Genomic DNA, 8,026 nt, shown 5'->3' on the forward strand with positions numbered 1-8,026 from the left:
CGCCCTCAATGGATACGGGTCTTCCGGCTCCGGCCCTGCCCCCATCCGCGAAAACTCTATTTTTTTATAAAATATTTAAAAAATGCATATTTTTTTATAGCAACAAAAAACAATAATTATATTCATAATTAAAGATCTAATAAAGTTTTTTTAAAAGAGAAAAATAATTATAATAAACATGTTTCTAAAGAGTAATAATATATTAAAGAGGAATGATAACTGGACACAAATATTTTGACACAATACATACACCATATACACTGTTCCCAAATACACCATTATTTATTTATTTATTTTTATCCTATTTCTCTCTATGTACTCCAACCTTTCTCTCTCCCTGCGCAACTCTGTCTCATCTCCGGCAACCGCCCACCGCCGTATTTCCTTTATCATCGGTGTCTCTCTCACCGACGTCCATCCTCTCTCTCAGCGGTGTCCCTTCTTTCTCACTGGTGTTCTCTCTCTCTCTCTCTCTCTCTCTCTCTCTCTCTATCTCTCTCCTCACCACGTCGTTTTTCCACCAACACAGCTTTCTACACCTACATGTCGTTCATCTCTTACCGGCTTTCTACTCCTTGTCGCCGTTCATCCCTCACCAGCTTTCATTGCACTGCGAAGTTCTACTTCCATCGCCGTAGAAAAATGCAGATCTGGTGGTGGGGTGGAGGATCTAAGACAGACGGTGAGGGGAGAGAAGACAAACCACAAATCAGATCTCAATAGAAGAAGGAGGGGAGGCGACTCAGGTCGCGGGAGAGGAGAGAACAAGGTGGTCGGTGTTCAAGCCAGTGACGAGAGAGAAAAGAGGCAAAACACGCAGAGCAAAGAGAAGGAAGAGGGTAGATTGTGTTTTACAAAATTACCCCTGTTGTATTGTTGAAATGTCACAAATACCCATGGTGTTGTATTTGTGTCAAATAATCTGTGTTTGTTTATCATTTATGTATATTAAAATAGGTTGAGGCTTATGGAAATAAGATTATAAAATTTAATAAAGTAAATTTCAAAAAGCAAGGCGGGGTGGGTGCGAGTATAAGCATCCCACGCCCCCGACCCCGCCTCCGTACTAAAAACCGAGATTTCCCCCACACCCGCACCCACATCCAGTTAAATCGGTTTTCCCCTGTTATATTAAAGGTGGGGGCGGCCGGGTCTGGACGGAGGCGAGTTTTGTTGCCATGTCTAATTTACCGTAATTAACAAATTTCTGGTTCATAAAGAAAAGAGATCATGATGATATGAAGTTTAAAAGTTTCTTCCAACAAAAAAATTATTTTAAGTTTTTTCTTGTATTTTTAATTAAGAACCTTATATACAATAAGAAAATGCACCTAATTTTTACCCAACGTATCTTCTACTCCTTAAAAAAAATCACTATGGCAGCAACAAAACTAATGAAATATCCATTCCTCCAAAAGCAAAAGTTAATTAAAATTATTACATACCCAAAATCCAAAAATGAGAAAGTTTTACTTAATCTCAACATTTTGGCACAAAAGTACATATAATTTAATTATTTTAAAATTACACATTATTCATTTTTTCCTTTCTATTTTGTTTTCAAATGTATATGTGGTCGCAACTATTTTTATGATTTTGGTTTTGAGGGAATGATTTATTTTGGTGGAAAAACATCTATGATTTAACCTATGCATACTAACCCACTTAATGAACCCTTAAGCTCAAGAAATATTTATTTGGACACATTCCCAAAATTAAAGTTATTCGGACAAACGCGTAAATGAAAAAGTTATCCGGACACACGTGGAAGTTGTATTTTTGGTATCCGTTGGTTGATAGGATTCACAATCAATTATCTGGATGGAAGCGTAAAAAAAAAAATTTGGGTGGTTGGTTGGTTCTGCTTAAGTCCGTTCTGTCGTCCATTCCAATTTATTTCTTTTCCTTCTTCAAAGCTCTCTCAGGTATTATTTCTTCTCTTGATTCTATTTTTAGTAATTTCATTTTTTTTTTGTGTGTTGGGGGGGGGGGGGGAGGATTTTAGGAAATTATCTTGGATTAAATGGGATACCATTTGTTTACAAATGGAGAATGAGGCCTGGGAGTGAAGAGGTTGAGGGAGTTTAATATTTCTTTACTTGGGAATGGGTTTGGAGGGTGTTTGAGGAGAGGGAGACTTTGTGGAATTAGTGCTCCATGCGAAGTATGAGGAGGAGGGTGCGGTTTGGCTTGGGAGTTGGATCGATTTGGTGGCGTACTTTGAACCAAATTTGATCGGGGGTGGGGCTTGCAGATCCTAGGTGGTTGGAGGATAATTTTATTAGGAAGGTGGGGGATGGGCGATCCACTCTGTTTTGGGAGGATCCATGGTTGGATGAAGTTCTGTTAGCAAGGTCTTTTGGTAGGCTTTTTGATCTCGCAGAAAATAAATTAACCACGGTGTCGGAGATGTTTGAGTTAGGGAGGGGGGTTGGTGGAGAGGCGTGAAAGTGGTGGGGGAGGTTATTTGCATGGGAGGAAGGGTTGGTTGGGGAGTATGTGTGGAAGCTCCATTCGACTCATTCTTACACGGTTAAATCAACATATTCTTACTTAACAGCGGTTGACAGTAACCCAAGTGAAGGTTTTGATCATTTTTTGTGGCTCAAAACGGTTCCTTTGATGGTGAATATCTTTGTCTGGCGCCTTTTTCTTAATAGACTAGCTACTAAGGATAATATGTGTAAGAGAAATGTGCTTGATGTTTCACAAATCTCTAGTGTGGCCCTGTGTGGTGGGTTAGAGGATAGGGATCACTTGTTCTTTATGTGCGATTACTACGGTCGTCTGTGGCTTTTGGTTTCGAATTGGTTAGGAATTGATATAGTTTTTCATGGCGATATTTTGTTCTCATTCAAATCAGTTTTGTGGTCTTGGAGGTTTCTCCAAAAACTCTAGGACATCTTTTACCATTATTTGGATTTCAGTTTTATTTGTTATATGGAAAGACCGCAAAAAGAGGATTTTTCATAACGAGATGGACCAGCTTGCGTCGCTCGTAGAAAAGGTTAAACTCCAAACGTATTGGTGGTTGAAAATGCACTACATTATGTTTGATTTCGATTGTCCCTTTTGGAGGTTGAGCCCTTTATGTTGTTTACAAGCCGCTGTGTAATTGCTTTTTTGGTTTTTATCCGGCTAGTTTGTAGCCTAACTGTTGTGTAATTCTCACTCTTCAGTTTCCTCCGGCACATCTTGTGCTTGAGGATATGTTTGTTGCCTTTAATATAATTTCGCTTAATTTATTAAAAAAAAAGATTAAAAGAAAATTAATCTAGTTACAGTATTTTAATATTTTTTTTAATTTGGATGTGTCCAAATAATATTAAGGGTTAAATATGTTTTTGATCCCTATAAAATTGGGACCTTTTAAATTTAGTCCTTAGTTAATTTTAATAGCTTTTTTAGTCCCTATAAAAACATTCTGCATTTAGTTTTAGTCCCTTCTTAATCCAAATTTGTTTAATTATGCTTCAATTCTTGAATTTTTAAACAACTCTTTGTAGACCTGTTAAGAACATTACTAAAAGTTCCTCTGCAAAATATTAACTCAAAATTTGATTTCTACATCCAGATTTTCATTAATCTTTTCTTGAACTTTTTTCGTTTAAAAAAATTCATATTTAATTCTTCTCATGTTAAAAAATTCTATTTTTTAGTAAATGAACATTTTATAATGTTCTAAACATGTCTCCAAAAAATCGTTCAAAAATTTAAGATTTCAAGGATAATTAAACAAATTTAGTTTTTACAAGGACTAAAATTACATGTTGTAGGAACTAAAAATGCTATTAAAATTGAGTAAGGATTAAACTTAGAAGTTCCCAATTTTATAGAGATCAAAAACATATCATTCTATATATAAAAGTTGTCCCAAGACAATTTTGAAGCCCTAATTTTTCCTAAACCCTAGCAAATAGAAAAAAAAGCCAAACAACTGTACGCGCGCTCAACAAGCCTGTTTCTCTTCCTTGAAAACAATCATTCTGACCTAACCCCCCATTTCATCTCCGCCGCAGCCATATCACCACCATCACTAACTCTGGCCTTCTCTTCTCTCCTCCTTCATTACAATCTAAATCTTCATCGTCGGTGACCACGACCGGCGACGATCCACTCTTCTCATTCTCACTACCAGCCTCCTCTTATTCTCTCTCTCTCTCTCTCTCTCTATCTCTCTCTCTCAAAACCGAATATCTTCTTCCTCCTCTTCTCCAAAACCCATTTTCAATTTTTCCTTCTCAAATTCAAACTCCCTCTCTCCGGAACTGATACGGCAGTGGCAACATAACAAGCGGAACCGAAAGCGATTCAGTGAGCGATTGATGGTTTGTGGTAGCGAGAGTGGATTGCGGTGGAGTTAACTGGAGGAGATCAATTTTTACAGGTTTTTTCGATTTCCATATTTCCTTATGCTTCAATCATTTGATCTTTTTTTCTTCGTTTCATTATTTTAGTGGGTTGATTCATTTTAGAAAATTTGATTTATCATTATTGATTTGTTCTGAAATGAATTTGCCAACAGTTAGCTATGAATGTCAGTGATTGTTGATCGAATTTATGGAACTGTGAATTGGATGGATTGAAGACTGTAGCAGAAGATGACTAGAAAGATTACAGATGTAGGGTTTGTTGGTTCCTCAAAGGATTTTCATGAAAGGATTTGATGTTAACCCTTTTTTTTTTCCTTATTTATGTGTAAATAATTTATCTGAATTTGTTTATGGTTTCTCCGGTTTATGATTTGGTTCCTGTAATTTTTTAATTGTATTATTTCATCTTATATTTGGAAGTGAATTGAGATTTTAAATAGTAGTTCTACTAATTTTATATTTCAGGATTGGTTCTCTTGGTGGTTTTGACGAACACATTTGGAAGTTAATTTCTATTTGGCCATTGTTCTTGATCAGATTTTCAATGTTGAGCGCTCTAAGTGCATCACTATGATGAAAGCATTTTTTTGTATGTTAGGACTTCATTGTGAGTATTATACAATCACTTTTTTTTTATTTTGGTTGATGATTCCATTTATGATTTTGGTTTTTGATTGGTTGCTACTTTAGGTTTTAGATATCACGCACCATGTTGCAATGGATGGGATGATCAAGGCTGACAGTGAGTTAGTTTATCCTTCTTTTTGCAGAAATTTCAATTATTATTCTTCCATCCTTTGCGTTTATTCCTCTTCTTTATGTTCTTTTTGCTTTCTCTCTTCTTTGGATTTTTTTTAAAGACTCTTCTTTTCTTCTTTGGAATTGTGTGATGCTCTCTTTTGAATTATAGTTGAAAACGAAATTGAATGTATTTGAAATTAAGGGTATTTGAATACTATGTCCTTTCATAATTTTGTAATTCCATTAGAAATTGACACATACTATGTATTTGATTAAATGTCTAAATAACATGTGATCTATATTATCTTCACTGTAGTGCTTACTTTTTTCTTAAAATGTATGATTTTGGTAATGTCTTGGTAAGAGTTTATTCCCAAATTCAAATTGTGACCTCCACTGGTAATGTCTTGGTGGAAGCATAATTAATACCCCTCTTACTAATCACAAGCATAATTAATTATTCGATTCATATCACATGAGAACCTCCTATAAATACCCCTCTTACTATCATCGAAATTCATTTGTATCTCAGATTATATTCATACCATTGTATATATCGGTTGAATTTGTGAATTTCCTATCACAACCAGCAATTACGTTTCAGCAAATGGATAATTTTGGTGTCAACATGGCTCTGGTGATTAGTGGTGTAAGAGGTTTGGGTGGTTTAAACATTCTGGTTTCATATCGAATCATAATCAAAATATCTCTTTGTTTTGCATGCTATAAAAGAATGGCAGTAACCAATAACCATTTTGCATTCAGCCATGTAAATTGTGATTGAATAGGAGGTTTGTGATGAATACAATCTATGAAGATCAATGCATGCTAAGCCGTGTAAATTGCGATTATCACCCATTCAAGCCAATGCCACTTCCAATAGAGACATCTTTATCAACTCACTCAAACTTAGATTCAGAACATATCAGGTTGAATTTGATCCTACCAACGTAAGTGTTTTTCTAAACTCATTCTTTTCATTATTATGCCTTGATCTAAATATTATGATTTAAAAATGTGTATTTTTGTCATAGGGAAATGCCCGCCTGCCTGGTTTGTTAATTATTGAGGATTTTGGTTCCGAACTCCAACCTTATGTCCCGTTGATTGATCCAAAACTTAATATATTTGAAGCAATTGTTATCAAATACACTTGCAATGAAGAAGATGATGGTGAGTCCGACAATGAAGAAACGACTTTGCTGAATAAGATTCCTCTATTGGTAAGTTTAACAGATAAATTGTATAAATATTTTGTAAAATTTTTATATGCATTTTCATACTGTTTGTTTTTAACAACTTAATACACCACTATGTTCAGGAAGCTATATAATGTAGTGATTCCAATGACAAGGCTGACGTCGCTTTAACCAGTATTGAAAACACTCCAAGTAACAAATCTGGATCAAAATGATCAGCTGAGAATGTAGAATCTGTCAGCATGCTCAAGATTGAAAATGGGGAAGCTTTTATACCAAACATGCGAAGATAGTGTGTGTTAAAAAGAATTCAACTGAATGAGGCACCTAATTGTTTAGTGTATTGCATTATGTGTTTTGAGTTATATTTTTTTTCAAATTCTATCAACTGTCATGTGATGCAATGGTGTATTTTTTAGGACTTCCAACTTTTGTGATGTTTGGTTGGAATAATCTGTCTATCCAAATTATTGAGAGTCAAACATATTATGTTTTTTTGAAGCTATGCAATTGAATAAGATTCAATATAGATGTTCCTCAACTTTTTTTTTGTGAGATGTTGCTCTATGAATATGCTCATAGTTCCTAACTAAATCTTTTTCATTTTGAGACAAATAATAACTGTTTGATAGTCAATTCTTTTCACCATTTGTCTATTCTTTATCAGCAACATTATCTTCACCTTTCATTCATCATATATCTAAACTTGGCAACTACCCAAATATTTCCCCTTTTTAGTCATGCTACTGCTACATGGAATAGACAAATCTATAGCGCAAGATAACACAAACAATAAATTCCTTCAAAAAAAAACACAAACAATAATCTAATCATTTAAAGTGTTACTCATGTGTTTCTATGCATTTTTGCTGTATAAAAATATTTATCATTAATGTAATGATTCTTTAAATCCATCTTCTATCTTCTAATTCTCACGTGTTACATTATTTGTTTCACACATCATTTTCTAATTTTGATTACTCAATTTAATATTATATGCGATTTTCCTTTAAAGTTGATTGTCTTTCAACACTTAATGAGAACGATGTTAATCTCGAGCTTATTTGATTAAAATGGCATACTTTTTAATTCTTTTATTTTCTGTGATTTAGGTTGTGTTGTAATATACCAATTGTATGTTTGACCCAATGTCTAAAAAAATGAATGTTGAATTGTAAGCATGAAAAAACAAAATGAATGTTTGCACTAAAAAATGATGGCATTAAAATTATAAGTTTTAGCAAACAATTATAATGTTAAGATGGTACTTAATTGATTAATTATAAATAATCTACAATTACTAATGAAATGCAGAAAATTTAATCTGTAAGAAATTTAAACAAATTTTTTTACGCAAATGTCTGCAGGATGTACAGGAGGTTGAAGACTCATGCAGCAATACCTCTGTGATTGACACACCAACCAGCAAGACAAGTCTTAAGAGGTCATCTGATAGCATTAACTTTGTGGCTGTTGAACATGGTGAAGCTGGTCAGGCATCGGTTACAAAACCTAACAGGGCTGTTCGTATCAAGATTGAGCCTACCGACACTAAAGTTGTTTAACTTGCTCGAATGCTGGAACTATCTGCTTTGTTATCGAATTTCTTCAATCTCCATGAATCAGACATTTAGGATTCAGTGTTTTTCCTTTCTGTAACAGGGTCGATGTCATGGAAATTGTTTAATATGGTACATTAAAAACGTTTGTGGC

At 34.5% G+C, this 8,026-nt stretch overlaps 2 long non-coding RNA genes across 2 annotated transcripts; both read left to right on the forward strand.

Moving 5' to 3' along the window:
* Positions 1–3,956: 3,956 nt before the first annotated feature.
* On the forward strand, positions 3,957–5,211 carry LOC146900951 (uncharacterized). Its single transcript, XR_015022271.1, has 4 exons — positions 3,957–4,387; positions 4,526–4,622; positions 4,839–4,980; positions 5,071–5,211. It is a non-coding gene; the product is annotated as an uncharacterized LOC146900951 (long non-coding RNA).
* Positions 5,212–6,154: 943 nt separating this feature from the next.
* On the forward strand, positions 6,155–6,854 carry LOC146900952 (uncharacterized). The gene is made up of 2 exons (XR_015022558.1): positions 6,155–6,337; positions 6,436–6,854. It is a non-coding gene; the product is annotated as an uncharacterized LOC146900952 (long non-coding RNA).
* Positions 6,855–8,026: the final 1,172 nt, after the last annotated feature.

Source organism: Medicago sativa, chromosome 8, assembly GCF_051527215.1.
Source record: "Medicago sativa cultivar Bolivia chromosome 8, Bolivia_mono, whole genome shotgun sequence".
Lineage (NCBI taxonomy): Eukaryota > Viridiplantae > Streptophyta > Magnoliopsida > Fabales > Fabaceae > Medicago > Medicago sativa.